Source organism: Mauremys mutica, chromosome 3 (assembly GCF_020497125.1).
Source record: "Mauremys mutica isolate MM-2020 ecotype Southern chromosome 3, ASM2049712v1, whole genome shotgun sequence".
Classification (NCBI taxonomy): Eukaryota; Metazoa; Chordata; order Testudines; family Geoemydidae; genus Mauremys; species Mauremys mutica.
In genome coordinates this window covers 9,450,358-9,466,630 of record NC_059074.1, presented here as the reverse complement: position 1 = coordinate 9,466,630, position 16,273 = coordinate 9,450,358, and the positions used below count along the sequence as shown (strand labels likewise).

Here is a 16,273-nt window from a genome sequence, read left to right as displayed (position 1 = left end):
CTTCCTCTTTGAGCTGCCACCGAAGTGCCGCCAAAGAGGAAGAGAGGGGGTGAAGGACATACCACCAAACTGCCGCCGAAGAATGGAGCGCCACGATTGAGCTGCTGCTGAAGGGCCACTGATCGGCCTTCCCCCCGCCCCACCCCCCCGCCAATTAGGGTGGCAGAAAACCTGGAGCTGGCCTGTTTGCTAGAAACTGGGAATGGGTGACAGGGGATGGATCACTTGATGATTACCTGTTCTGTTGACTCCTTCTGGGGCACCTGGCATTGGCCACTGTTGAAAGACAGGATACTGGGCTAGATGGACCTTTGGTCTGACACAGTATAGCCATTCTTATGGTCTTATGTTCTTATATGTTCTAAGCCTCCTGGCTGAGGCAGCCAGCAAACACAATCTAGGGCCCTGCAGCCTTCTGGCTGGGGCAAGCCAAAACCACACGCCTTCTGGCCAAGGAGGAGGTCAGTTTCCACTCCTGGGGTGGGGATGGCAGGAATGGGTAAGGGACCCAAGTGCACTCTATTCCACCGGGTCCCAGCCTAGGGCCCTAATAGTGGCAGATGGTTCCACCACCGCTGAAAACACACTGACTTGCTCCCTGGCAGCAAAACCAGGCTAATGGTTTCCTTGAACTACTTCCTACAGAGTCTGGGTGCAGAGATGGGTCCCACCATCTCTTCGGGGTACGCAGCTGATGGCAGTTCTGGCAACTCCTCTCCATGGTTGGTCTTCTCCGGGGGCAGGGCACTGCACAGCGCCGTTTCAGCTCTAGAGTGCTGCAGCAGGCTGGAGACATTTGCCACCTTCCATGGCTCTGGCCCAACTGAGCTGCAGAACCTGCCTTTTATACTTCCTCCACGCCAACTCTGCTTCCAGCATGGGCACAGGCAGGGCTCCGCCCACCGGGGAGTGTAGTGGTCCTTTGGGCTCACTACAATGGGCTACCAGCCTGAGTGTAACCAGCACTGGGATTTTAGCCTATAACCCAGGATGGGCCAGCTATCTGGGGTGTAAGACACCCCCACACTTGGGTCAGAGGTTTGTGTGAGGATGAGAGCCAGGTTCACTCCACACTGAAGACATTCCCTAACTGGCCATTTGTACATGTAATGGTCTTCCATAAGGACCAATCTTGTATTCCTTACTCAGGTAGAATGTCCATTATTTTTGACAACAAAGCCTTTTTGACCAGAACAAAACATGTTTCACAGAAAAATCTCCTTTTTGTAAAATTTTTCAAATATTTATGAAATATTATTAAAATTTCATTTTTCCAGTTCAGATTTTGGTTTAAAAAAAAAAGCAGTTTTTGAAAACCAAAATTCACTGATCAAAGTAAGTAGAAAGTGTTCATGGGAAATGTAGAAATATAACCTACTTTTAAAAAAAAAGTTTCCCAAGGAAGTTATTTAGCCTTTTTTTTTTTTTTTGACCAGCTAATCTTCAAAAAGTCTGGATTAAAACTCTTGTGGCAGGAACTGTACTTGCCTCTGTTTTGTAGAGAACCACGCAGAGTGAGCATTCAGCAAATAGATGTAAGCTGTTTTGAGCAAGCTACCAATTCTGCCCTGGACATTGCAAAACTGGTTGTCCCTATATTGGGAGGAAACAAATGGAACATGTAAGTGGTCTGCCAAAAAGAGCTCCAAGAAGGCGCAAATGTCAATATAAATTGGGCCATTTTCATAACACTACAAACAGTTATTTTTCTCTCCTGCTGACAACAGCTCACCTTAATGGATCACTCTCCTTACAATGTGTATGGTAACACCCATTGTTTCATGGGTGTGTGTGTGTGTGTGTGTGTGTGTGTGTGTGTGTGTGTAAAAAGTATCTTCCTACTGTATTTTCCACTTCATGCATCTGATGAAGTGAGCTGTAGCACACAAAAGCTTATGCTACAATAAATTTGTTAGTCTCTAAGGTGCCACAAGTACTCCTGTTCTTTTTGCGGATACAGACTTACACAGCTGCTACTCTGAAATGTAAATTGTGTTTCAAATTAACTAATGTTTTAATTAGAACGAAGGGTAAGAACAAGACAGTAAACACTATTTTACACTGCATCTAGTGCTACGCCGGGACATTAAGAGTAACAGTCAGCATGAATTACTGAAGGTCTTTATGAACCTTAAGCTTCCAAAAACCTACCCAGCAAATATCCAGACAAGCAGAACTAGTCGATGAATAACCTGGGGCCAAATAGGCAGGCACACATTTGAGAAAGTGGTTTTAAAAAACAAAGAAAGAGCCAGTGACATGTAATCATTTCATTCATATGTGGTGTTAAATACAGAGCTGATTATACTGTAAAGTCCTACAGTTTGTATGCACTAGGAGTGAGCCCTGTTTGATAACATGGGACACCCAACAGGTTTTGAAGATGGCTGTCCTGCTGGCATGCACAGGGCCAGTGGCGTTTAGCATGTTAATTATACAACAGCACAAGTGTGCTTGGGACTCTAAAGAGCAGAGATAATTATAAACTTGTCTACACAACAGTTGCAAGGATTAAACTAAACCAGTTAAACGATTCAGTTCAAATCTGTCCAGCCTTCTGTGAACACTCTGAAATAACTTTAAGAGCACCTTACCTTGATTTAGCTTAAGATAACTCCTTATTGATTTAATCAAACGTGTCTCCCCCTAGGAAGGTATAGCCCTGAGCACAATGAGGACTCAGCAACAATTGGGATTGCGATCTAAGTACAAAGTACTATCTCCCCAGCGTTCCTAGACACTGCAAGGACCGTATCCATTCCTAGAGAAATATGCAATTCAGCTAGACCAATTCAGTGCAGTTTCTTTCTGCTTGTATCAGTGTCTTCTCCTCCTCTCTGTCCCCCCACTACACATGAGTCTGAACTTTTCATGAGTTTAAACTTAATCCAGACTTGATGTCTCTGTCTGAAACTTTTAATCAAAGCTCTGACCTGCGAACTACTCCTGACACCTCCCCCCTCCCAATAAGTAGCCATATCCTCCTTTGTCTTTTCTAATTTACATTTTAACCTGTTTTATCCCGTAGAATCTTAATTGATTATGCATGACCATTATGATCTGTTAATCACTTTGTTTACTTCTGTGTATAAACATTGATGCTCACCCCTAATAAACTTGCCACACTTACTCCGAAGCTTTGCTCTTAAGCTAAGGATGGTGTGAGCCCGTTGATCAACGAATTATTGTCTGGTCTCTGACAGTTTTCTGAGCCCTATACCAACTCCGCACAAACTCGGGTGCTGGAGAGGTGAGTAGGACTTGCTTTTTACCTAACAATTTGGGGGCTCGTCCGGGATTCCTTCTGGTGCGGTGCCTCTGTCCAGTGGTCAGACCACTCATATACGAATTGGCAGGCGCCACGGGAGATTTCTCCCAGCCAATTCAATATTGACGGGTCGTGTACTGGACAGCAGGATAAACGCCAGTTGGAGGGCTCCTGTCAGACACCATGGGTCAAGGGACTAGCGTGCCTCTTGAGAGTCCGCTGGGGATTGTAAATAAGTTATGGAATGAAGGGAAACTCCCAGTACAGACAGGAATGTCTAGGAGGAAGTTGTACACACTGTGTGTAAGGAATTGGACTGGGTATACCGCGGTATTGGCCGACCCGGAGATGAGGTGGCCTTCGTATGGCTCTTTCGAACAGGCTGCCTTAAGAGGAGTAAGGAGCCAGATCGAAAAAGACCATCCGGGACAGTTATGTTACTGGTTTTGTTGGGACACAGCAGCAGAGCTGTGGAAATCTTTAAAAATTATGGCAGTCAGGTATTCTTCCGGGAGTGAACCCCCTCCATGTTATTTCGATGAAGGGTGTAAACCACGGCGTGTTTTAACTCGTCAGTTGGTCCCCACTGCACCTGCCCCTATTCCTCCGCAAGGGGACTCTCTCCAGAGTGCAGAGGGGAATCTGCAGGACTCCAAATTGGAATCTCTGCAGAGGGATAAGGAGGAATTGGAGGGGCACACCTCGGAAGGAGTTTTGCATGGGAGAAAGAAAGGGAAAGTAGTAAAAAGAAAGAGAAAAAGGAAGAATATAAGTTGATGGCTTTAGCTTTTCGCGGTGGTATTCGAGGCAGAAGCCGTGGCCGTGGCAGGGAATTTCAGGGTGCTCGGGGAAGAGGGTCCTGGCAACCCCAGCCATCAGGAAATTGTTTTCAGTGCGGACAGCCCGGTCACTTTAAACGTGAATGCCCCTGGGGACGCCCAGAGGGTCCGGTCGCATCCGCAGATACTTACACCAGGGACGAATACACCGCTGCACCACCAGCCCAGCCCGTTCCTCAGGCCTGGATCAACTACGGGCAACAGCAGCAGCTGCAGCAAACTCAGCCTTCTCAATGACGGTACCCCGGGGGCGAAGGCAAACAATGTGATGGTCTTATTTCCTTAATGTCTTTAGCCGGCTCTTTCCTCACTTTCTCCCCTCCCAGCAAAGAGCCTCATCTAACCCTTTCAGTCCAGGGACTGCCTGTCTGTTTCCTCATTGATACTGGAGCTACTTTCTCTCTTTTAAATCATGCCCCCTCTCCCTGGCTATCCTCTGAGGTTAAAACTGCAACTGGGGTGGAAGGCAACCCACAGTCTCTGGGACTCACTTTGCCTCTAAATGTTATTTATGCTGATAAATGTTTTTTCTCACCGTTTTCTTTTTTCCCCAGCTTGTCCGATCCCTTTGATGGGCCGGGATTTACTCTGTAAGCTTGAGGCTACTTTAACCTGCACTCCTGAAGGGGTAGGATTATTGATAACAGTGTTAGGAGATTCGGCCCCAGCTCAGGGTAATTGGAAACCCCCCCCCTCTCTCCCCTGACCTCACTGACTTGCCTTTAACCCTCTGGGGAATTTCTGACACTAATGTTGGCCTGCTCCTTTCGGCAGAGCCAGTAAGGATTCAAGTGAAGCCCTCCTTAGCCCCCCCATCAGTCCCCCAATACCCCCTGTCGCTGGAAGCCCGGAAAGGCATCCGCCCCATTGTCAAGGAATTCATTGCACAAAAGCTAGTCCGCCCTCAGCGCACTCCCTGTAATACCCCTATACTGCCTGTCAAAAAGCCTCCTAAAAAGGACGGAGACCCTATTCGTTGGCGCTTTGTACAGAATCTACGGGTTATTAATAACTATGTGGTCCCTCTTCATGCAGTAGTTCCTGATCCAGCTACTATCATCAGCCAAATCCCCTGGGATGCTGAGTGGTTCACTGTTATTGACTTAAAATCAGCCTTTTTCAGCATTCCTGTGCACCCAGACTCTCAATATCTCTTTGGTTTCACCTGGGAGGGACAAAGTTATGTCTGGCAACGACTTCCTCAAGGCTACAGAGACAGCCCCACGATTTTCAGCCAATGCCTACGCCACGACTTGGAAGGCTTCACCAGTCCGCAGGGATCCACGTTAGTCCTATACGTAGATGACATCCTACTAGGTAACCGCGAAGAAGCTGCCCTCCGCATCGATGGTAAGGCACTTTTATTATACCTACACACCAGAGGCCACAAGGTAGACCCTAACAAGATTCAGTGGGTCTCACAAAAGGTTCGATATCTGGGTTTCCTGTTAACCCCAGAGGGGAGACAAATGGACCCAGCCCGCATAAAGACTATCCAAAACTGCCCTCTGCCAAACACCAAGAAACAACTTCGAGGTTTCTTAGGATTAATTGGCTTCTGTCGACCTTGGTTGCCGTCCTGCGGGAAGTTGAGCAAACCACTCCACCGACTCACTGCTAACCTTGCTCCTGACCCTTTGCAGTGGTCCCCAGACACGATCCAAGCCTTTCAGTTACTCAAGGACAGTGTGGCCTCCTCCATGTCTCTCCGCCCCCCCAATTACAGCAAACCCTTTCACCTTTTTGTCCACAAGAGGGGCGGAATTGCTAGTGGCGTCCTTACCCAGCTGAGCGGGCCCCACCATTTCCCGCTTGCTTTTTACTCCCAGCAGATCGACCCTGTCGCTCAGGGAACCCCATCCTGCACCCGGACTCTGGCAGCAGCTGCCCTGCTGATCACAAAGGCAAAGAGCCTGACCCTGGGTCATTTTACCACGGTTTGGACCTCTCATGCCTTGTCAGCCCTTCTGCGTAGGGGCACGACCCAAGTCTTTTCGCCCCATCGTCAGCAGCAGCTAGAGGCCGAACTCCTAGAAAACACTAACCTAATTTTTAAAAGGTGTGGGCCCCTTAATCCAGCTACCTTGCTTCCTGACCTGCCAGTCCTCCAGGATCAGCACAATTGTGTGAAAGTAGTTCATAGCATCTTACAAATAAAAAACAACCTGTTTGACGTGCCACTGGACAACCCTGATTGCATCCTCTTCTCGGACAAAAGCTCCTTCTATGTTGATGGCAAGCGTTTCACCGGTTATGCAGTCACCTCTGAATGGGACATTCAAGAGGCCGCCTCACTGCCAGGCAACTGGGGAGCCCAAGCCGCCGAACTCTATGCCCTGGCCCGAGCTTGCCAGTTGGCCGCTGGTAAGACCGTTACCATTTTTACTGATAGCAAGTATGCTTTTACCCGTTTTGGCATCCCTCTCATACTTGATTCACATCGCGGACCCCACTTTACTGGTAATGTCCTTGGCCGTTTAGAACAAGCACTGGGCATTTCACACTCCTTTCATACACCCTACCACCCCCAGTCTAGCGGGAAAGTTGAGCGTATGAATAGGGAGCTTAAGCTTACATTGGCTAAATACTGTCAGGAAACAGGGTTAAAGTGGCCTCAGGTACTTCCCTTGGTCCTGTTTCACCTTCGCACTCGCCCAACCCGTGTATTGGAATTATCCCCCTTTTAACTGCTCTATGGACACCCCCCTTTCAAAGGCGGGGCGCTACCACGTGCTGATGTTTCACTATTGGGAGGGGATCATATGACCGCGTGCCAGTTTCTCTCCCTACAGGCTCGCCTCCGTACCCTTTGGAAAGCGATCCACCCGTTCCAACCAGGGGACTTCGTCTGGGCCAAAAAGTTCGTTCGTGGCGACGCCCTCCAGCCGAGGTTTACTGGACCCCATCAGGTTCTTTTAACAACCCAGACTGCAGTGTTCCTGGAAGGACGCAAATCCTGGATCCACCACTCCCACGTCAAGCCAGCCGTAGAGGACCACAGTGACGAACCAGCAGCTCTTGCCACCACTGAGGATACTGCCTCTAACCAGTGGACCAGCTTACCTCTTTCAGACATCAGACTTAAATTGACTCAAAAAAATAAGAGGACCTTTTATTCTGACAACTGTATGTTTTTTATTATGCCTTTTTATTTTATTTTCTGCTTATAAAAAATGCTGTGTTTTTGTAAACAACACCTACCCTGACACTTTTCAACGTACCAAACATCTAAGGGAAATGGCTAAGAACTACTCCTCTGGCCAGCCACCTTATGATTGGTGGGGAGCCTTATGAAATTGGCTGCCTGGATTTGGGTGGGTTAAAAAACTCTTGGTGGGTGTTGTTGGGGCCATAGTAATCCTTATAATACTGTGTTGCTGCATCCAGTGTGTCCCCTCCCTCATAAACTCATGTGGGTCAGTTTATTCTTTTCCTACTTCAGCCAAAGGCCTTACTCTCTTCGAGTTGGCCCAGGCTAAAATTGCCAAGCGGCCCTTGGCTCCTTAAAATGGGGTGTAGCGTTTGGTAAATAATTATCCCAAAGCTACAAATGGAGGAATGTTGAGTCTGAACTTTTCATGAGTTTAAACTTAATCCAGACTTGATGTCTCTGTCTGAAACTTTTAATCAAAGCTCTGACCTGCGAACTACTCCTGACACCTCCCCCCTCCCAATAAGTAGCCATATCCTCCTTTGTCTTTTCTAATTTACATTTTAACCTGTTTTATCCCGTAGAATCTTAATTGATTATGCATGACCATTATGATCTGTTAATCACTTTGTTTACTTCTGTGTATAAACATTAATGCTCACCCCTAATAAACTTGCCACACTTACTCCGAAGCTTTGCTCTTAAGCTAAGGATGGTGTGAGCCCGTTGATCAACGAATTATTGTCTGGTCTCTGACAGTTTTCTGAGCCCTATACCAACTCCGCACAAACTCGGGTGCTGGAGAGGTGAGTAGAACTTGCTTTTTACCTAACACTAGACACTGCAAGGACCGTATCCATTCCTAGAGAAATATGCAATTCAGCTAGACCAATTCAGTGCAGTTTCTTTCTGCTTGTATCAGTGTCTTCTCCTCCTCTCTGTCCCCCCACTACACATCCCGTTGTCTTCTTGCCTCTCCCCTTCTGTTTGGTTATTGGTGGAGGGAGCAGAAGGGATTCTCTCATCCCCCATCAACTGAAAAACTTTTAGATAAGAATTTGATATGGGATCAAAGTCAACAGAAGGACATATTTAAACATATACACACACACACACACACACATATGTTAATCACTTTCCGCCTCCAAAGCACTTTGCGAGCACCACTAAGAGGCATGCAAAATATTTTATAGATGGGAGAGCCTGATGCAGAGAGAGTCAGGTAATTAACAAATTGCTCTGGGTATCTACTGGGTTTCCAGGAAACGGGTCGGGCGAAGCCCGGCCCATGCTAACGGATCCCCCCCCCAGCCTAAGGGGAGGTTCCACAGGGCCTCAGAAACCCACTAATTGCGGGGGTAGGGAGAGAGCAGTCTAGGCCTGGGGTTCTCAACCTTTTTCTTTCTGAGGCCCCCCAAACATGCTATAAAAACTCCATGGCCCACCAGTGCCACAATAACTGGTTTTCTGCATATAAAAGCCAGGGCCGGTGTTAAGGGGTAGCAAGCAGGGCAATTGCCCAGTGCCCCATGCCACAAGGGGCACCGTGAAGCTCAGTTGCTCAGGCTTCTGTTTCAGCCCTAGGTAGCGGGACTCAGGGTCCCACGCTTCAGCCACATGCAGTGGGACTTTGGCTTTCTGCCCTGGTCCCCACCAAGTCTAACACTGGTCCTGCTCGCCGCCCTCCAGGGGGCCCCGGACTCCTGGTTGAGAACCACTAATATACACCAGTGTCAGTGAATAAATAAAGTGTCTTGTCCAAGGTTATATAGTGTGTCATGGTCAGAGATGGATAAGATTCCAGGGCTTTCTAATTCCTGGACCTGTGATCTGACCATACCTCCCTAACTCTTGTGTAAATACTTACACAGTTTTCACAGCAGTGAGTTTAACTGGTTTTGCCATCTACACAATGTGTATGAAGACCATTGCATTTACAGTCACGCTTGCTTTGCTTAGGATGGAAACTCCTGCTCATGAGTTGGTAAATACAGATAAAGTTATCTATTACTTTGTTTAAATGTAAGCAATCATGCAATATAAGGCCATCATTCCACTGAGTGAAAAAGCATGAGAGTATCCTCAGGTAATGTAATTATTACAGAGTCACAAAAATAGTCTTAGCTTGTGTCCTGACCCTAACACAAAGAGCACGGCCTTACAGAGCTCACAATTTCCCCTGGTGAAACAACTTTATAAGAGGGGAATAAACAGAAAACATACTAATGTGCAGAAACTAATGGTTTTAGTTTCAAGTGATTGGAACCTATCCTTAAACCAGGCTGATTAATCCTTTCTAAGGGCTTGTCTTCACTACCGGGTAAGTCACCTAAGTTATGCTACTCCAGGTACGTGAATAATGCAGTCGGAGTTGACGTAGCTGAGGTCGACTTACCCTGGTGTCTTCACGGCGCTGAGTCGATGGGAGATGCTCTCTGATCGACTTCCCTTACTCTTCTCGGAGAGCTGGAGTACCGGGGTCAACTGGAGAGCACTCTGCCATCGATTGAGTGGGTCTTCGCTGCATCTATTTCAGCAGCATCAATCTCCTTGTAGTGGAGACCAATGCTAACATCTAGCAGCTTTTGGGAATGTGTCTATTTTTTTTCTTTGTGACAGAAAGTAACATCAAACCTCAGCATTGTTGGAATGCTCAGCGCTCTAGGATAACGAAGTTCCTACCTGAAGGAACTTAGGATCCAAGGGCCAAATTATACCCTTACTTGTATGCACAACTCCCGCCAATTGCAAAGGGAACTGCTCACATATCTGAGGGCAGGAACTGGCCCTTAGTTGGAGAGAGAATACAGTTCAGAAGTGGAATACACAGGATGAACAAGAATTGGCAAGTACAACCTGAATCTGCTGCAGATACCTCAATACTGAAACCCCAACTGTGCAAAAATCATGAGATTGGCTGGGCTACCTTCCTCCCTGTTCTGTTGGAACATTTAGGGTTCATATTTTCAAGCTATTCTACGCAACAATGAGGGCTAGAAACTTTTTTCAAATGAAAGCTGAGATTCTCTGTAATATCCTGAGACTCCAACAGCGGGAGTTTTGAGACCACAAATATCACGTGACTCATGACAAAATCAAAGTACCTTACCTTTTTTGTTACTGTTTACGTTTCTTTGGGGAAGGCCAGAGGCTGGGGCCATAATCAAAAAGACTTTATGGAAGAAATTTATCTCTAGGAAAGATTTGACTACATGGGGTTTTAGTGGGTGTTGTGCTGAGGGGCCTCATTCAGGGATCAGGGATGTAGCGTTCTAGGCACTGAACAAAACAACTGTCCCTTCTCTGGAGAGCTTACAGTCGAAAGCCTTCATCATGGGACTATTCATGGTGGTAAAGTAAAGCACATGTGTAAGTGTATGCAGAATTCAGGCCTAAGATAGCCAGTCCTTCAATGCAAAAGAAGTGGGAAATCCAGTATATGGGGAAACACAGAAGAACATACAAAGACCAGAATGAAATATAGTTAAGAGAACTCATAGGATTACAACAAGGAAACAGAGATAAGTACTGGACCTCAGGAGGGCTGCTACTTCTCATAAAACTTAGTTCAGAGATAAGGAAAGACTACAGCAGGCCACGCCATTAAAATCAATTTATAAGAACAAGAGCCTGATTTTGCAGGATCTTGGTTCCACCTACACAAAGCAAGAGTCGACCTCTAGTTCCTCAAACACGAATTCACACACAAGAACATGGAAGCCACAATTTTGTATCTTGCAAAGCCCAATATACATAGTAAAAAATATTTGGGTTTGTTTTTATCATAAGTTATCCAGCAAGCTATTGATACTACAATGATAGGAAAGAAATCCTTAGACAGAGACATCAGCAATGAACTTGCAGACATGCTATTAGGGATACAGGAAGAGTGGAAAGGACCTACTGGGTCGAGACCAGTCCCCTCTTATCACAGGCAATCCAACCATATAATCCTGTTAATAAATTTATTACACTCAATCTTAAAATCTGATAAACTTCTTGCCTCCACTAGTCCTACTGGGAGGTTGTTCCAGAGCCTCATTCCATTTATGATTAGAAACCTGATTTCCAGCCTAAATTTATTCATGACCAGTTTATATCCATTTGTGCTTGTGCCATATTGTCTTTCAGTTTAGACACCTCTATTTTGAGAGGCTAAACAAGCCACACTCTTTTAGGGTAAGTCTACAATGCAATTAAAAACCTGCGGCTGGCCCATGCCAGTTGACTTGGGCTCAAGAGGCTTGAGCTAAGGGGCTGTCTAACTCCGGTGTAGACATTCAGGCTTGGGCTGAAGTCCAGGCTCTAGGACCCTGTGAGGTGGGACAGTCCCAGAGCTTGAGCTGCAGTTGGAGCCTGAATTAAGCAGCCCCTTAGCCTGAGCCAGCTGCAGGTGTCTAATTGCAGCGTAGACTTACCCACAGTCTCCTACCATTAAATAGGCCTGGACCATCCTAGTAACCCTTCTCTGCATGTGTTCCAGTTTGAATTCATCATCCTTGAACATGGGTAACCACAGCTGTACACAGCATTCCAGTATTACCCGTGCCTTCAACAAGGTGTTAATACTTTCCGCTCTACTTGAAATACCTCACCAGATACATTGTAAGAACTCATGTTGTGAAGAAAAGCTATTTCTGATGGTCACTTGTTAAAATTGTGGCATATACATCTCCTTGTTAAAGTTAGTGGTTTTCCCCATGTAAGTCTATTAGTCATTTAACTTCTCTAGCGTCCCTTTTCCCGCCCTCACCAAAATGGGGGCAGGGGGAGGAATGGACCATTAGAACTATTTTGGGAGCTTCTCTCCTGCTAGAATAGACATTGCTATGTTTAGACACTACTGTTCTCTCTTGTTTATAACCCTCAAAAGGAGGATGTCAATCTTTTTTCTACTGAAACTGTTAAACCAAAAGTTAAAAAAATGAATCTCTTCCAATCTCTAAAAAGACACACAAAAGCTACCACTTAAAGTGCAAAGGGACAATGAAACACAAGCCTTACAAAAAAGGCAGGAAGCAAGAGAACATCTGGAGGAAAACATTAACCCCTGCATTTTCAGTTGCACAGGAGTCCAGCTGCACAACTCACAGAAGCTTTATTGGAAGAGGTGTGTCCTAATCCCAATATGTGAGTGCCTTATTTACAAGGACCTGCTCATGTGTTTATACAGAAACATCCTACATAAAACAAAGGTTTAGTAATATTGCCATTTGGAAGGGGTGGGAAAGCTCTCCCCAGAATCTGAGACTATCCAGAGGATAGCTAGATATAGAAACCTTGAATTTCAGTGTTCAGAACCTTATGAGATTTCCATTACTTATAAAACACCCTTCTGGGGTGGAAAATAATCCCCAAATATAGATATTCACTGGGAGGGAGATAGCTGGAAAGCAGCTGTGCTGACAGAACCCCAAGGGTGTTAGTGGTCTCTTCTGAGTACATTTCCCAGACCTGAAGAATGTCACGGCTAACCTATTATTGAAGCTGACTGTGGCTTCCAGGAAGTTGATGCTAGTGTGGGAGATTTCTAGAGAGAGTTTACTGGATGGGTGGTTGAATTTGTGATGGAAATCTATGAGGGAGTTTAGGTTGATTGTCCAGAGGATGAAAGTATCATTGATGTATCTCAGGTATAGTACGGGTTTCGTGGCTTTGGCTACAACAACACTGCATAGAACAAGTTGGATGAAATTTAGAGAAAAGATACAAAATGTTATTAGGTGGCTGAAGATTCATTTAGGGCCCAATTCTGCCTTCCTTACAGGCACGCAACTCCCATTATTGTCAGTGGGAGTTGCACTGCTAAGTGAGAGCAGAATTGGTCCCTAAATACAGAGAGCTTGGCTAAACAATGACTCAGGAAGCATCTGATAGCCATCTGCAAGTATTTGAAAGATATAAATACACTAAGGAAGGAGAGGAATTATCCATTCAGCCCTTAGCCTGTTTGCTGTGACTGGTGCTAGTTAGTGGCAAAAAAACAAGTAAAAAAAAACAACCAAAAAACCAACCAAGGCTGAAACAAAGGGTTGAAATAAGGATGTCAAAAGAAATAATGATAGTGATTTTTTTGTGAGGCGGACACTTGTTCACTAGAATGGGCCTGAGATATTCACTTGCTCTGTAGTAGCAACAACATTCACGCCTTGCCTATTATCAAAATTACATCCATTTAAAAGGTGTGATTGTGAACCAATTTAGCTGAAGAGGTACACAACACAGTGTGGACACAATTCAATTTAAAACAGGCTTGTATCCATATAACTTAATTCGGTAAGGAATCCGATTTTCAAGTGGTCTAAAGTTAAACCATTTCAATTCTGCAAACAGGCAAGACCTCTGTGACTACAAGCCAAGGCCATCTTGGAGCAGTGACTACGGCATAGTCTATACTACAAAGTGAGGTCCATGTAAATTGCCTTGCGTCAGCCTAGTTGTGCATGTGTCTACACTTAAATTTGTCTCCCACGAATGTAAATGCCCCATTACAGTGACACAGTAATTCCACCTCCTCAAGCAGTGTTGAGCCATGGTCAATGTACTGAAGTCAACATAGCATGAATGTAGACACCGTTACCTATGTCAACCCTAACAGTCCTCCAGCAGCTGTTCCACAATGCCCAACACTCACCACTCTGGTCACAACTGTGAACTCCATTACTCCAGGGTCACAAAGACCAGCAGCATCTCTCAACCCCACCCCCTTAAAACTCCATGTATTTTCCTGATTGTACAGCTCAGCAAACATACGTAGCAGCTCTCCACAGTTGTGTGCAACGGCAAAGCCCACCATGCTGGCTACATGCTCCAGACGCATTCTGGCATGGAGCAGACGGGAGATATTGGATTTCCTGGGCCTGTGGGGAGAAGAGGGTGTGCAGACTCTGCTAGGGACCAGCCACAGAAATCTGGATATCTCTGAGCAGGTCGCACGGGGGGTTGCAGGAGAAGGGGCATAACAGGGATCAACAGCAGTTCCACAGTAAAAGTGAAGGAACTGAGACAGGTGTACCAGAAGGCCAGAGGGGACAACAATCAATCCAGTGCCAAGCTGCAGACCTGCTGCTTTTACAAAGAGCTGCATGCCATACTTGGCAGAGACTCCACCATCAGCCCCACACACCACTGTAGATACCTCTGAGAAGCCCAAGACACAGACCCACGGTGTGAACAGTGAGGAAAAGGAGGAGCTGAAGGAGAAGGAGGAGGAGGATTGGGGACATGCAGCATGCTGGATCCCCCCAGTTGCAAGCCAGGACCTGTTTGAGACTCCACCGCAGTCCAGTCAGTTCTAGCTGTCAAGCACAGGTGAGCCTGATGCAGGGGAAGGAACCTTGGGTAAGTAAGTAATTGTATTTCCCATTACAATGACGTACTGACTTAACAGGACATAGCTACTGACTTCATTAATTTGCCTGTAGCAGTACAACAAAGAGAAGTGGCATTGTCATCTGATTTTCACTCCCCTCTAGAGTTAGGCAAGGAGGCCATGAAGAGCAGTTGGTTTACGTACACAGGGATGTTCCTTGAATCCTCCTGAGAGATCTCTATGAAACTTTCATGTAGGTACTCTGATGTCTTCTCCTGAAGGTTTCTAGGGATGGCAGCCTTATTTCTTCCTCCGTAGTAGGATACTTTCCCATGCCACTTAGTGATAACACGGTAGGCACCATTGCAGTAAACAGGTTAGCAGCATACAGACCTGGGCAGCTTTAGGACACCACCAGCAGCCATGCTCTCAGTGCCTGTGTTACCTCAGAAGTGAGATATCAGCTAAAAATCACCACCACCAGTAGGAAATGGTGCCAACATTCAGTGCCACTGCCCTGTACTCAGTTTCAGGCAACTGAGTAATTCCCTCACTCCAGGTGGGCCATTCTCACCATGGCCAGTGCTGTGAGTGGTGCTGTGCACAAACACACTGAAACAGAAGTGACAATAAGCATGTCTTGTTTAAAACTTCGGGCATGCAAGGGAAAGGAGTTCTGAACCTTAACTTCCTTTTTCTGTTGTGACTATACTGACAATGGTACCTCTGTATTTTATCTGTAGCTGCTATGCCTGTGCCAGAGCCAGATACGGAGGAGAAAGAGGAGGACTTGGGATGACATGTTCAAGGAGATCCTGCAAGCCAGTGCTGCATCAGATTGTGAATAAGAGGGGCTTATGGGTGAATACTGCAGACTATAGGGAGAAGTAAAGAATAAACAGGAGAATGGCCCAGGAATCCCAGCAGGAAAAAGACAGGGAGATGCACCAGAACATAACAGGGCTTCTCTGGCAGCAAACACTGATGCTGCAGACTCTTATGGACATACAGGTTCAACAATCACAGGCTCACTCACCTCCATTTTAGCACCTCCATACACGCATGCGGTGGAAACATGGAGAACCAACAAGAAGATAGAAAGTCGGCTTTGGGGTTTTGAAGGAAGGTGTCTTAGGCGAATTCTTAACATACACTGGCCGCAGCGTATCACCAATGTTGAAGTGAGCCAATTAACGGGCATTAACAACATAGTGGATGAAGCCAAACAACGAAGATGGAGATGGTTGGGGCATGTGTTGAGAATGGGTGCTGATAGACACCCTCATATTGCCCTACAATGGACACCACAAGGAAGAAGGAGGAGAGGTAGACCATTGGGGACGTGGCGAAGGACCATTGAAGAGGAAATGAAAGGTATGGGAATGAAGTGGGATGAAATTTGCTGCCTCGCTCAAGAACGAAATGAATGGAGGAGAATGGTTGACGCCTTATGCTCCACTGGGAGTGAATAAGAGGAAGAAGAATACACACACACCCATAACATTCCACGTGGCACCAGGGGTCACATCCCTGCCCCTACCACTCCATCCCAGGGGACATTAAGGACAACCACAGCTTCACATACAGCAACCATGGCTCTCAGAGGTCAGTGTATGAGTAACCAAAATGGACATGAACGTTCTTTCCCCTTGTTAAGTTTTGTTCCATTGATTTATTACATTTGTGATGTGTTTACTTTTAAG

At 46.1% G+C, this 16,273-nt stretch overlaps 1 protein-coding gene across 10 annotated transcripts in view; it reads right to left on the bottom strand.

Annotated features, from left to right (window-relative positions):
* Window positions 1-16,273, bottom strand: part of HMBOX1 (homeobox containing 1) — a 155,024-nt gene that overhangs the window by 121,428 nt on the left and 17,323 nt on the right. The window contains exon 2 of one of the 10 annotated variants that reach the window (XM_045008504.1): window positions 1,489-1,593. The exons of the other annotated variants lie outside the window; for them this stretch is intronic. The gene's annotated coding sequence lies outside the window, so the exon portion shown is untranslated. The remainder of the gene's footprint in view (window positions 1-1,488; window positions 1,594-16,273) is intronic. 10 annotated transcript variants of the gene reach the window in all.